Genomic DNA, 14,904 nt, shown 5'->3' with positions numbered 1-14,904 from the left:
GTTTAATAAATATGCTTTCCATTGATGTTTTGTTAAGATAGGACAATATTTTGGTGAGATAGAACTACTTGAAAAATCTGGAATCTGAGGGTGCACAAAAGTCAAAATATTGAGAAAATCATCTTTAAAGTTGTCCAAATGAAGTTCTTAGCAATGCATTTCACTAATCTAAGTACTAAGTTTTGATATATTTACAGTAAGAAATTTACAAAATATCTTCATTGAACATAATCTTCACTTAACCATGTAAGACCCACTGTTGTAATATTACAACGTTCGTTTTGGCTCCAATAAAATGAACCTGTACTTGTTTTTTTAGCTTTTAATATCACATTTACACAACTAGTAGGTCCTATCTTTCAGTTCTGCAATGTTGTTGGGTGGTATATTTTGTAAATAGTTCTGGTTACCTGGCCGTAAACTTACACAACCTGCGCACTTCAAGAGACTTCACCTTTTTTTATTGGACTGGATAAATCACCATGCAAGTAAGTAAAATGTCTAAAATATTTTGTGATTAGTAATATGTGTAGATCACACAGATATTAAGGAACTGTTAAATACTTTGATTAAATTAGATTTTGAGCTTGTAATTTTACAACATTTGGCTAGAGTAGTAGGAAATTTGCTTGTGCACCTTACACATTACATAAATGAATTGCACTTCTCATTTGTTAACAACATAACATTTTGACCATTTTTGTCAGTGACAAAATATAATACTGATTTTTAATGTCTTATTTGTTACCATTTTTAGTTTTACTCCAAATTAAATGATTATTACAGTAAATGATTAGCTCAAGTTGAATTAAAAAATGAATGATTTCTTTGAGAATTTTTACTTATTTGTCTTGCAATATTTAAAACTACATTTTAAAATATACTTAACTGGTTCTGTTTTCTTTTCTGGGCTTAACTTGTTTGCTCAAATGTGTGCTTGATGCATGAGGGCTAGGTGATAATGTTCTGGAATGTGGGGGGGTTATACATGCTAGTATCATGATATCCGACTGTATTGTTTGAAATCTGTGGTATGTGTGATTTCTGCAAAATTGGTGAATTCTTTAAATGTTTAAGTATGATTGGGTTCGACTTGAATTGAGATTATTTAGCCTTGAAAATAATCAGTGTTTTTTTTTTTTTTTTTTTTTTTTTTTAATTTCCGAAAGCTACAGGTAAGGTCATACTTTTATAATGTATATGATGTCATTGATGCCATCCAAAATGGGAACAGAGACTTTGAGATGGACTCTGCTACAAATAATAAAAAGTAATATATTTGGGCCAAAATAACATTCTAAAATCCATGGAAATGGAACCAGGAACATTAGACAACAGCACAGCTGTGGTGAAGTGTGGGAAATATGTCTTCAGTGATGGCTGAGATCATGCATTTCCCTAACCACTGTCCTAACTCGATGTAATTTGTTGTTCCTCCCAGTGAAAGGAGTCTCTGTGGATACTAATCAGGGTCAAAAATGATCAGTGCAATTATGGCAAAAAAGGCTTTCTTGTTTCTTATGAAGAAACATCCATTCTTTCATGGAAACACGACTCTTCAGCAGGGGATTTGTACTGAAGGAAAAAGGTGAATGTACTTCCCGTGACACACCCTTAACCTAATACAAACAAACTGACATGCATGATGCCTCAAAAGCTCACTTACACATCTGTCAGACCCCTCCGTTTACAACAGCCTGTCAATTCTCTAATGCTGGGATTTTAGTAGACAGGTTGCTGACTCTGTCTTTTTTGTGTTGCCCCTTATAGCTGTCCAGCTTGGACTGATGTATGGCTACGCTAAAGCTAGCACCTGCGTTCTGAAGTCATACTGTATGATGGTGTCTGTGTAATTATTGATGAGTGCTGGCTCAAAGTTGAAGTCTCGATCTCAGTGCGGAAAAGAGATGTTATTCTCTCTGGTTTAGTTCGCTGAGGTCTTTAGTGCACAACTGGATTGCGTGCATTTAATGAAAACTTTGAGGAAATAGTGCAAGTGCAAAAATGTTAAGCAGATAAGCGTTGTAAATAGGTATGGAGGTCTAATAATACAGCAGCAAGCAGCAATTACGGGCCCAAGCACATCAGTGACATGCATTATAGGGCTGAGTACATGTTTCTGGTCACGACACTTCTCATGGTGATTTTACAAAAAGGCTATAAGAGGCAGTACCTCCACAAAATATTGGATGAGAAAAAAACTGTAGTACAAAACTAAAACAATGCTAATATTACAAAACATAACATTAAAAAGTAAATAAATCGCTCGTTTTTCTAAAGAAACATTGTCCAACAATAAACACCAGCAGGTAAAGTTACAGCGGGAGTCCTTGTCTCTCTCGCCTCCCCTGAGCTTATTGAGTTTTAACAGACACCCTAAAGTGTGTGGTGAGTTTTGTGGGGGGTAATTGAGAATGAATTATTGATATGATTGGATATGACTGGTTATGATTGGCTGTGATTGGTTCATGCGATAAATCCCGCCTCTTGTGTTCATATGCGTTCCACGTTGGCAAATCAATCTGAATGAACAATAAAATAGCGTTAATGTAAAGACTAATTTTAAAAAGTAAGTAAACACCTCACATACTTGTATATGACCACTTCGTTACATCAAAATAAGACTTAAAATGACATGAAAACATGATCTGGGGGAGTTTAGGGAGTCTTTTTAGTGAGTAATCAGCTTGGTGAAATTTAAAGTAAATCTCAGAGTCTGTGACCAATATTTATCAAGCTTTGATGACTGATGATCCGAAATAATCAAACATAGTTCAAAGTTAACTATTAACAAGAATAGCTGAACATAAGTTCACTAATAAAATACATTGTTTAAAGTGTCACTGCATGCCTTGAGTTATTATTTTGGAAAACTTTAAAATGCTTAAAAACACTAACTTCATGAGATTCATACTTGGCTTTAATAAATAGAATGTAAATATATATATAAAAAGAGATTCATAGTTTTTTCTGATAGTGTAAGTATGTTTATTTAACAAGAAAATGTGACTGGGACATTTACATTTGATTAAAAGGGTCATCGGATGCAAAGTTCACTTTTACATGTTGTTTGAACATTAATTTCACAAGTTCACACTTACATATAATAAACTGAGTAAAGGTTATGCGTATTTGGCGTGCTGTCCGGGAGAGGGCTCTGAGCTCGATAATCATTCCCGAGCCCGGGGCACTGCCCTTGCCCCGGAAAGAGGGGTCCGAACCCAAAACGCTCCCCCCCGCCGGGGAAGGAATGGGCTGAACGTGAGAAGTCGGAGTGGTGGAGGGGTGCTGTGAGACGAGAAAAATGACGGTAAGACTGCTTTGGTTATTTGCCATTCTCAGATGCCTGTCGGTGAGTATAAGGATTTTTTTATGAATCTTTGCGATTGCCTTTCCTAATAACATGCTAGTTAGCAAGTTTAGTGGCTAAATGCGGCTAAAGTAAACAGGCTCGTCACTCCACAGACAGAAGAGAGGGGCGGGGCGAGCAGAGCTCATTAACATTTAAAGCAACCTCTACTAGAACGGGATGATTTTTGCAGAGTTTATTTTGAAAAGGTAAAAAGGGTGTTGTTTTACACTACCACTGAGAATTCTTAACCAAAGTATATTATAGACTTTTCATTAAAGACCCTAAAGAATCATATCAACTTGTGGAAAATGGGCATCCGATGACCCCTTTAAAAAAAAAGTCTTTGTCAGAAAACTCGTTAAGTTTGTTCATCAAACACCAAAAATTATTTTGGTGACTTTTGTGAGTCTGAATATAGAGCAGAAGTTAAAACCACATGGCTGCTTGCCATAAATGAAAGAAGAAAGAAAATTCTATTGCCATTGACTGACTTGCAAGTCTGATCTAAACAATAGTATTAATGATGCTAAACACCACTAATTAATCTTAAGTCAAGTTGTGGAGTAGACAATAATGTGCTCATATGAACTTCTGCCAAAATGTAACCAGACTCTATTTTAATATGATACGCAAGAGTGAGGGAGACATTTAGCTAGCATGTGAGCAGCTGATTAAAAACTTCATATGAAAGATCACAGCTAAATGACGCACACTAACCAGTGAAGCAAACATAATTAAAATGGCTGAAAAATAAAATCAACCACCGTGACACAAGCATGTCCATGTATCATACAACAGTTACCGGTAATCTTTAACTCTCCGGCTACCCTGAAATGAGATAATAAACTTTATAAGGGAGATTTATAAGGGAAAACACCCCACATCCATCAATACTCTCCTGCCAAAACAACATGTGGAATAAGGACTATAATACAAAAAAAAAAAAAAAAAAAAACCCAGCAAATTATTGTTGCTAAAGAGCTTTTAATCCTTTAAAAACCACTGGTGTTGTTAGCTCCACCGCTAAGATTAGCACAGGCTTACACTATGATAACAGTCTTACATAAGCACAGTCTAGACAGATGTGCAGGATAAACCATTATTTCAATTGTGAAAATTGTAGGTCCACTCTCTAACTCCTTCAGATGCTAGTAAAGAACAACACAGACAGCATTTCAAGGGATACGTACACAAAGGTTTAGGAAAGATGACCATAATTAATGAAATGAGTCCTCTAAACGTTCAGTCACTCCCAAAATTGTATAGCGATTACCACATGGTAATGTTTCTTATTGTAAACAGGATACATTCATATCTACAGTTTAATCACAAATTTTAAAAAAAAAAAAATATATATATATATATATATATATATATAGTGGCTGCAGTCCAAATCCGAATATACATGCTTCCCTACATGGTAAGAAAAAAAAACATACGTGAAAAAGGTGGTATGTCATTCACTGACATTCGATTTTATCCCATGAGACCACAGGAATTGTTGAGGGGTACCCCATTATAAGTTATGCAAGCTATGTAATTAGATTACTTTTTCAAAGTAACTAGTAAAATAACACATTTTTAATTTACAAGAAAATAGAGTTTTTTTCTTACTATGTTTTTCCATTTTTTGACTGACAGCTCTCCTGTCCCCCTGTTGAGAGAAATCAGGCTCAGTTCAGAGTAAGTGTGATGATGCTTACTGTAGTTCTAGACTAACACGTGAACTCATCTCACAAAAACAGATTCAGTTTTCGTAAAAATCAATAAAAAAGGGAAATGCAAACTCAGAATATGAGACAAACCTGCAATAATTATGTCACGAATCTGGTCCTGTTCGTCAGTCTGCTCGCCACCAGATGTTGCCTTGCCATTTCACATTACACAGACTGTTGCACTTCATCCTGAACTACATTTCCCATGCTCCACCTCACTCACCACGCACACAGCTGCAACCAATCATGAACAGTATAAATATGAGGCCCTTCCCACTATTCTGGGTATTGCATTGCATTTAGCACTCTCCTAGTGTTAGCAGATTTACGGAGCTATCTCCAAATATCCTGTGTCTAGATTATTCTTGTTCTTGCCTTGTTTTCTAAGTCTTGTATGCTAGCCTAGTTTTCTTGTCTTGTCTGTTTCGCTGCCTGCCCTGGAACTCTTGCATGTTTATTGGATTACCCTTTTACCTAGCCCCCTGGATTATGTTAACCATTGATCGACCCTCGCCTGCCTTGGATTACTCTTGTGTCTTGTCTTTATATACCTGTTTGCCAATATTCAACCCTGCCTGCTGTTTTGATGTCTTTGTCTCGATTCAATAAAAGCTTGCATTTGGATCCACCTGCTTCTTGCCTTGTTCCCTCCGTAACAGATTAAATGTTAAATATCCTTTATGTATTTAATCCTATTTTATTAATCAATGTGTTCTGCTGACCTTCAATGATCCCATTCAGCTATACTTATAAGCAAAAATCACTTTAGATAAACAAACATTTGTGTTTCTTTCTTTTTTTTTTTTCATAAAAAGTAATGCAATTATTTACTTTTTTAGGAAGTTACTTTTAAAAGTAACTTTCCCCAACACTGGCCACAGGAGAGGAAATGTGAATGGCTGTGAAGCAATACCACTTACGGCATAGGTCACATGACAATAGTTGCATTTCTATTACCCTTCAAATTGTGCAAACTGAAATTGCGAATTGAAGATTTGTCAATTTTGCAAAAACTCCCATATATCAAAAAAGTTTTTACACCTACATGAGGTGGTTTTCAGGCAATTTGAAAATGCAATGGAAACAGTTTTCTCACATTTACAGCTCACTTGGCACAGGTAAAAGTCACATGACTATCCACCGTTTTCTTCAATATGGAAGTAAGCCTATAGGTGAGACTTCTGGTTCATTATACACTATATGGAAATAAAGAGAAGAATAACAGCGTGCAGTAAACGGTAAACCAGTTTGCACTACAAACCAATGTGTTCATAATTTAGATAATTTATTAAAATAATATGGTAAGACCAATTTTCACTATCAAGAAGCAAAACAAGCTGTTTTGTACAGCTAAAAATAGCTGGACACAGATGTGACCGGAAGTCAGACCCATACAATTTACGCTGACCAAAATTATAAATGCAACACTTTTGTTTTTGCCCCCATTTTTCATGAGCTGAACTCAAAGATCTAAGACTTTTTCTATGTACACAAAAGGCCTATTTCTCTCAAATATTGTTCACAGATCTGTCAGATCTGTCTCATTCGCATAGAGTTGATCAGGTTGTTGATTGTGGTCTGTGGAACGTTGGTCCACTCCTCTTCAATGGCTGTGTGAAGTTGCTGGATATTGGCAGGAACTGGAACACGCTGTCGTATACGCTGATCCAGAGCATCCCAAACATGCTCAATGGGTGACATGTCTGGTGAGTATGCTGGCCATGGGATGTTTTCAGCTTCCAGAAATTGTGTACAGATCCTTGCAACATGGGGCCGTGCATTATCATGCTACAACATGAGGTGATGGCCGTGGATGAATGACACAACAATGGGCCTCAGGATCTCGTCACTATATATCTGTGCATTCAAAATGCCATCAATAAAATGCACCTGTGTTCGTTGTTCATAACATACGCCTACCCATACCATAACCCCACCGCCACCATGGGCCACTCGATCCATAGCGTTGGCATCTCAAACCGCTCACCCACACAACGCCATACACGCTGTCTGTAATCTGCCCTGTACAGTGAAAATCGGGATTCATCTGTGAAGAGAACACCTCTCAAAATGCCAGATGCCATCGAATGTGAGCATTTGCCCACTCAAGTCAGTTACGACAGTCAGGTCGAGACCCCAATGAGGACGACGAGCATACAGATGAGCTTCCCTGTCCCCGGTTTCTGACAGTTTGTGCAGAATTTCTTTGGTTATGCAAACCGACTGTTGCAGCAGCTGTCCGGGTGGCTGGTCTTGGAGGTGAAGATGCTGGATGTGGAGGTCCCGGGCTGGTGTGGTTACACGTGGTCTGCGGTTGTGAGGACGGTTGGATGTACTGCCAAATTCTCTGAAACGCCTTTGGAGACGGCTTATGGTAGAGAAATGAACATTCAATTCACGGGCAACAGCTCTGGTGGACATTCCTGCAGTCAGCATGACAATTGCACGCTCCCTCAAAACTTGTGACATCTGTGGCATTGTGCTGTGTGATAAAACTGCACATTTTAAAGTGGTCTTTTATTGTGGCCAGCTTAAGGCACACCTGTGCAATAATCATGCTGTCTAATCAGCATCTTCATATGCCACACCCGTGAGGTGGATGGATTATCTCGGCAAAGTAGAAGTGCTCACTAACACAGATTTAGACAGATTTGTGAAAAATATTTGAGAGAAATAGGCCTTTTGTGTACATAGAAAAAGTCTTAGATCTTTGAGTTCAGCTCATGAAAAATGGGGGCAAAAACAAAAGTGTTGCATTTATAATTTTGGTCAGTGTACAAATGGCCATGCCCGTTCTTACGGGAAGAAAAAGGTGGATAACCTCCAAGAAAAACCTCATACGGCCACAACAGCTATGACAGCTAAAGTACACAGGACACAACAAAGCAACCATTGCAAATCATTTACTTTGTGTCAGTATATCATAAATAGAACAAGGCATTAGTTTATTGTCTGGGATTTGCCATGTTGTGTCGCATCGCGCCACATCCAGTGTGGACTATTTTACCCAATATTTGTGTGTGCAGCCACTGAAGCTCAGTAGACTTGGAAGGACCATAGTTCACTGTTTAGTCATAAATTAGGATTTTCTAGCTACATGTTCCCTCTGAAATTCATTTGCGTTTTTAGGCATAATGGTTTAAGATGTTGAGTGAAGTGAGATCTGTGGTTAGCTTGAGTCTATTTAGCAACCACAGGAGCTTAGCAACGTTATTTGAAGAGATTTGCGTTTTGTCATCATCATCCTATCATCCCGTCATCCTCATTTGTCATCACATACATTACTCATACCACAGACGTGCAAACAGATGTTTTTATTAATAACATACAAGTAGCTAGATAATGACAGAAACCACCCACTTGATTATTGTGATTCATATAACAAATGAATACCAACTGTTAAAAAAGTGCCTTTAAGTCTCTTCGATGGTTTCATTAAAGGAGAAGTCCACCTCCAGAACAACAATTTACAAATAATTTACTCACCCCCTTGTCATCCAAGATGTTCATGTCTTTCTTTGTTCAGTCATAAAGAAATTTCCTCAAAAAACATAATGTCTGTACGACTGAAGAAAGAAAGACATGAACATCTTGGATGACAAGGGAGTACATTATATGTGAATCTTTGTTTTGGAAGTGGACTTCTCCTTTAAGAACCTTCAACATCCATAAAATTTCACAAAAGGTTCTAATTAGTTGAAAAATGTTCTTTAGATTATTTACTATTGTCCTCACACTAAGAAAATAGGGGGTAATGCTTTATTTTACAATGCCTCTGTTCATAGCGATGATAGCGCTGATCGTCATAGTAGCTATATGTTTACTATATGTTACACCTAAATAATTTCCACCTGAAAAACCTGTCTTGAGGGGCTTAACAGAGATCAAGAAAACGCACGAAAACTCCCTTAAACACACAAAGGACCACTAATAATAGAGTCTCTAGATCTGACAGCTCTTTGCAGTTGAGAAGGGAAGCTCTCTCAGCAATCCATCAGACTCTGTACATGCGCGTTCTAATGATTTGTGTTTCGTTCTAATGATTTACCTGTGTCACTACACATCCTTCAAGCTACAAAGCAACAAATGCAAAGTTGTGTTCTGCTTCCAGTCAGATTTTAGGTAACATTTGCTTCCTCAAAGCATCCGTCTTCAAACAGTGTACGTGTGTCATTAGTGTTCCTGTGTCATTCTATCCTCAAACTGATTTGAGCAGCTCTGTAATTATCTCTTGTCCAGCTCTGAATGCCTTTGCTTGGCTAATAATACATTGTCATGGAAATCGTATTCTAGGTGAAGAATGGGCTTGGAAAGTGATTGTGGTCGAGAGAGAGAGACTGGCCACTGCAACGTCTTTTTACTCAGCTATTACATTACAAATCCTGCACTGAAATGTAGTTTTCTGTGAGGATTTTATAGCTGAGCACTGAATGTCCAGAGTAATTGCGAATGTTTGATGCAACTACTGTTTTTGGAATCATTCTTAAATAAGTAAATAAAAGATGTTTTTGTAAAATGTGGATATAATCGGAATTGGTGAGAATATAGATACAGTTTCCACAGACGAGGTGACTTTTTCACTGGAGAAAGCAATATTATGGATTATGGACTTGTATTTTAGTGGGAAGCAAAGGTTTAAGGTTAACTGAAAAGTAAAAAGCAAACACAACTTTTCCCTTTAAGTCGTTAATTTAGGACTCTAATTCTGCGGCACCCATTCACTGCAGAGGATCTATTGGTGAGCAAGTGATGTAGGCTATACATTTCTCCAAATCTGTTCAGATGAAAAAAAATAATTCATCTACAACTTGTATGAGTTGGGATGAACTAGTCCTTAGATGGATCATTTCTAAAACAGGTGACTGGATATCCCATTGCCAGATATTCTTTCAGTCACCTGGAATGCAGAAACTACATCAAAAGACCAAACGCTGGCTAAAAAACACTGTCCAAACAAACACTTTAAAGGAGCTGCAGAGTTCAGCAGCTTTGTAACAATGTAAGGTGCACCAGTGAACCATAGTAAAAGATCGGCAGAGAGATGAAAGAACCCATTAATATCCAAAAAAGAAAAAGATCTTCAAGTCACCGTGTATAAAGAGCGCCCCCTTATGTTGTAATGAACCTTTTCTCCAGTTGTATACTTAAGGTTTGTAAAAGCAATTCATTCAAATTAAATAGTTTATACATTTTTAATTAAATGCTAATTCATTAAAATATTAAATTAATTTTATTTTCTATTTTCTCTCCTTAAATTAGTCTTAAATTAGGGTGGAAGATCTGTTAGATGTTTTAAAGAAAAAAAAAAACATTTATATGAAAAAATATAATAGCTTCTGGTCTCATCTGTGTCCAGCTATTTTTAGCTGTACAAAACAGTTTGTTTTGCTATTTGATATTGCAAATTGTTGTCTTCCCATGTTATTTTAATGTATTATCTTAATCATGAATACACTGGTTTGTAGTGCAACAGTTTTATCGTTTACTGCACGTTGTTATTCTTCTCGCTATTTTCATATAGCGCTAATGAACCGGAAGTCTCGCCCATAGGCTTACTTTCGCATAGACGAATAAGGTGCATAGTGTTACCTTTTTTTTTAATTTTTGAGATTCAGGCCCTGTTTAGTACTTTTTGGTGAAAACTTTCATAATTGTAAATCAGTGCGAAATTTAAAAAACACGAAACCGAAAGATTTAGCAGTACAATCCTGTAGAATAAATACCGTGTGTACAGTATGACTGACTGCAGTGTCTATTTATGGCCAGAAGGTGTCGCCAACGTCCTTATCAATAATGTCTCTCTCACTTGGGATTTACTGTAATACAAATGAAAAGTGAGTGAATGGGGGTAAATGTGTTAACATGATACATACATAAATGTGTTAACATGATACATACATTTGCACCACATATCACCCTAATATTGTGCAGTATTTTATATTAAGTGTTTATGCCAATAAATGGCATAAACACTTTATATTGAATACTGCACAATAATGCATGGCATAATGCCCTGTTGCTTTGTAAAAATCGAGTCTATTTAAGCACACAGCTATCATGCAATGCACCTGCTACTGTATCTAGCATCTCCACTCAACTCAACTCATGAGTGAAGCAGGAACAGAAAGTGTACGCTTGAGTTCACACAAATAAAAAACATCAGCATGATTTTACAAAAATCACTCCCTCAAAAGAGCCGCCTCATGGGCTGAGCATTACTGTTGCAAACGAGCCTATTGGTCAAAGGATTCTTTCACTGGCAGAAGTCTATACAGTAGATTCCCATGAGGATGCTCTTTATAGAATCGAGGCAAATGAATCCTTATGGGCCATTTCAAAATGCTCAAGTTTACAAATCGTTCCAGGACTCATTACATTTCATATTTCGCCGAGGTGCATGTACAAACAGATCCACATGATCCCCTGTCGTTCAACTAAAGCATCTCTGTCTCTTTAAAATACATGCAGCCTACGCCTCGAAAAGCGGCTTGTTCCGGCTTTGCCCCTTTACATCTTTATCCTTGCCCCCTACATGAAAATAGTACCCCGTTTAATAATCAACAACAACATCCTCTACGATATTCTGCTGAAAACAGCACAGTTTCAGGATCCAACCGAGTCATTTGAAGTTAAAACAAGCGCATCCACTGCTCAATTTGGGATGCGAGCATCCGCGGCGGAGTGATATGGAGTCTGAATCTCACTGCTTGACGGATCTTTCAAGTTACGAATCCTAGTATGGCGAAGGCTTGGCTGATGAATATTAATTAGGTAATGAGAAGGTTGCTTGGTAACTTTGGAGAGTAAAACTGGGAATGGTAAGGAATTAATACGGAGCGTAGTTTTGAAAGATTGCGGTTAGGTTCATCAATTATTATTTTATTGCTTTTGATGAGGAAAACGAAAAATGCGATTTTTATTACATCTGCCACCCTCAATAGTCTTTTTAACAAATTATGAGATAATTCCAAATATTAACAGAAATCTTGCTTTTTAATGAATTTCTAAAGGCAGCATAAATGCTAATTGGTTGTAAAATATGTATTAAAATAGTTATTAACCAAAGAAACAAACCCACAACAATCATGAATTATATATTTATATATATATATACATATATGAACATATATATGTGACCCTGGATCACAAAATATAAGGGTCAATTTTTCAGAATTGCGATTTATACAGAAAATAAATAAGCTGAATAAATAAGCTTTCCATTGATATATGGTTTGTTAGGATAGGACAATATTTGGTCGAGATACAACTATTTGAAAACCTGGAATCTGAGGGTGCAAACAAATAAAAATATTGAGAAAATTGCCTTTAAAGTTGTCCAAATAAAGTTCTTACCAATGTACATTACTAATCAAAAGTTAAGTTTTCATATATTTACAGTAGGAATTTTACAAAATATCTTCATGGAACATGATCTTTACTTAATTTCCTAATGATTTTTGCCATAAAAGAAAAATCAATAATTTTGACCCATACAATGTATTTTTGGCTACTGCTACAAATATACCCCAGCGACTTAAGACTGTTTTTGTGGTCCAGGGCCACATATGCATATACATATATAAACATATACGATTTTAAAAACAACAACAACCACACATTGTCATACGAATGATCAATTTGTGTTCCGGACGCAATAACTTTCTAAGAATTGAGTGAGAAAAACACTCTCAGACAAAATGTGGCTAGGTACCTACTATCCACCCTTTTCTTCAGGTACGAGCGGGCACGGCCATTTGTAAATGTATGTGTCTGGCTTCCGGTCTCATTCATGTCCAGCTATTTTTAGCTGCAAAAAACAGCTCCTTTAGCTGCTTGATATCATAAATTGGTGAGTCTTACCATATTATTTTAATGTATTATCTTAATTATGAGCACACACTGGTTTGTGGTGCAAACAGTTTTACCGTTTACTGCACTTTTTTATTCTTCTCATTATTTCCCTAATGAACCACAAGTATAATATTTACCTCTAAGGTAATAATATATAAAATAAGGTACAATTATATAACTTTTAGCTTTTCTACCTTAGAATACCGCCCGAGTGACAGGTTTGTGCCTATTTTTTTGTACAGGACAGGTGAATGTTTGGCTCATGAATATAGATTAGGTAACGCATACGTCATGTTGTTGTCATCCAATGACTAGCGCTTGGCTTTTTAATACTTAAACAGACGTCTTCGTCATAGTAGTTTTCGTATATTCGCTGACGGTCATGGGAGTGTACCTGCTCATGCTGAACATGTCGCGCTGTCAGGGAATGCGCTCCCAAATCTCTGGAAATTACATATATGCTTTAATGTGATGCCCGGACGGAATAAAAGGACGCCAAAAAATCAGGAAAAACAAGTTCGGCTCAGCTGCGAATAACTGAATGCGATGAAGAATTTGCTCTTGATGGCGAAGTGCACATAAAGTATGGACGGTTATGATGATACTCTGTATCGCCTACGGTAAGTGCAAGACGCGCGACTTTGACAGTATTGGGAAGTATTATTGAGGATAGCTGGTGTGGCGCGCGCTGCTCAAAGATCTGCGCGAAATCATTATGCAACATAATTTCTATAGTAAATAAAATTATTTTTTTCAAACTTTCTCCGTGAAAACAAATGGACAGTGATGCATGAGCAACAGCATGTCGCGTTGCTTTAAGTTTGTTGCACAGCTAGTTATTTGCGCGAGAATTGTCGCCAATTTCGCCTATTGCGCTTGGAGTATTCATGGTGTGCTTTGAATATTTTATTAGATATGATTTAATACCTTTATTTTAATATTGAAAAGAATGCAAGGCCAAGAATTTCATGTTTATTTTGTGAACCTGATGATCCACGTTGTTTAAAGTTTATCTGTTCCAGAATAAGTTTATAGGTGCGCAGCTGTCAGTAAAGTTGCACAACACCATCAAGCACAATTCGCGCTCAAACAGACTTCCGCGTCTTAAGAACAATTGATTCTTGCACGTTTCATTCATTCGATCCACCCAAGCCATTATAGTGTTCATCTTCCATGTATACTAATCATGATGCAAGTATTTCTTCTTATTTGAAAGACACGTTATACCAAAACGCAATATTTTCATTAAAAGACAATACATTTAAGTAGTTTCGGTTTCAATATACAGTGTAAGGCTACAAATGCATTGTTGTTACCATGATGGTGGTGTCTACCTTGTGGGGGCTTTTACCTAAATCCATTCTTAAATCGCTGTAGTCTCAAGATCAGTCAGTCATATTAAATTATAATCATTTTTAACTTGAGTAAATCCAGTTAATTCAGTCGTTACCACATTTTTACGTTACCTGACAAAATATTTTTACAGTATGGTCATTTTTAGGCGTAACCAACATGGCAAGCAGCAGTCAATGGTAATAAAAATAGTATTTCGTCAGGACGCCGCAGGTAATGGAGCTTGGAACGTTCTCAGAACGTTGGCTAACATTCTGGCAAGATTCTTTTAAAGTTATGAACAAACGTTCTTTTAGTGACGTTTAGAATTTTGTTTTTCTTTTTCCTAACACGTTTTAGTTGGACGTTTGTCTGACTGACATTTTCTAAATGTTACTATTGTTTCAGAACGTTTAGAGAACATTCAAAAGTAATGTTCCCACAATGACATTCAGAGAACATTTGTAAACGTTTTTTCTTAATAGCAGAGTTGCTTAATAGTGATAGTATCTTAATAGTAACGTTCTTAGAACTAGTTGTAAACTAAATGTTCTTGCTGATATTCAGACCACAGCGGTTGAAAAGTTAACTGAAGTTGAGAAATCGACCCATCACTTTGGTGAATTCTTTTTATGCTCTGTGTACAGTTTTGCC

General features: G+C 36.8%; 1 protein-coding gene across 2 annotated transcripts in view; it reads left to right on the top strand.

Moving 5' to 3' along the window:
• The first annotated feature begins 13,291 nt into the window (after positions 1-13,291).
• Positions 13,292-14,904, top strand: part of rc3h2 (ring finger and CCCH-type domains 2) — a 31,675-nt gene continuing 30,062 nt past the window's right edge. For both annotated transcript variants that reach the window (XM_051120691.1, XM_051120689.1), the window contains exon 1: positions 13,292-13,538. The gene's annotated coding sequence lies outside the window, so the exon portion shown is untranslated. The remainder of the gene's footprint in view (positions 13,539-14,904) is intronic.

This window comes from Labeo rohita, chromosome 10 (genome assembly GCF_022985175.1).
Source record: "Labeo rohita strain BAU-BD-2019 chromosome 10, IGBB_LRoh.1.0, whole genome shotgun sequence".
NCBI lineage: Eukaryota > Metazoa > Chordata > Actinopteri > Cypriniformes > Cyprinidae > Labeo > Labeo rohita.
This window is presented reverse-complemented; position numbering and strand designations above follow the sequence as displayed.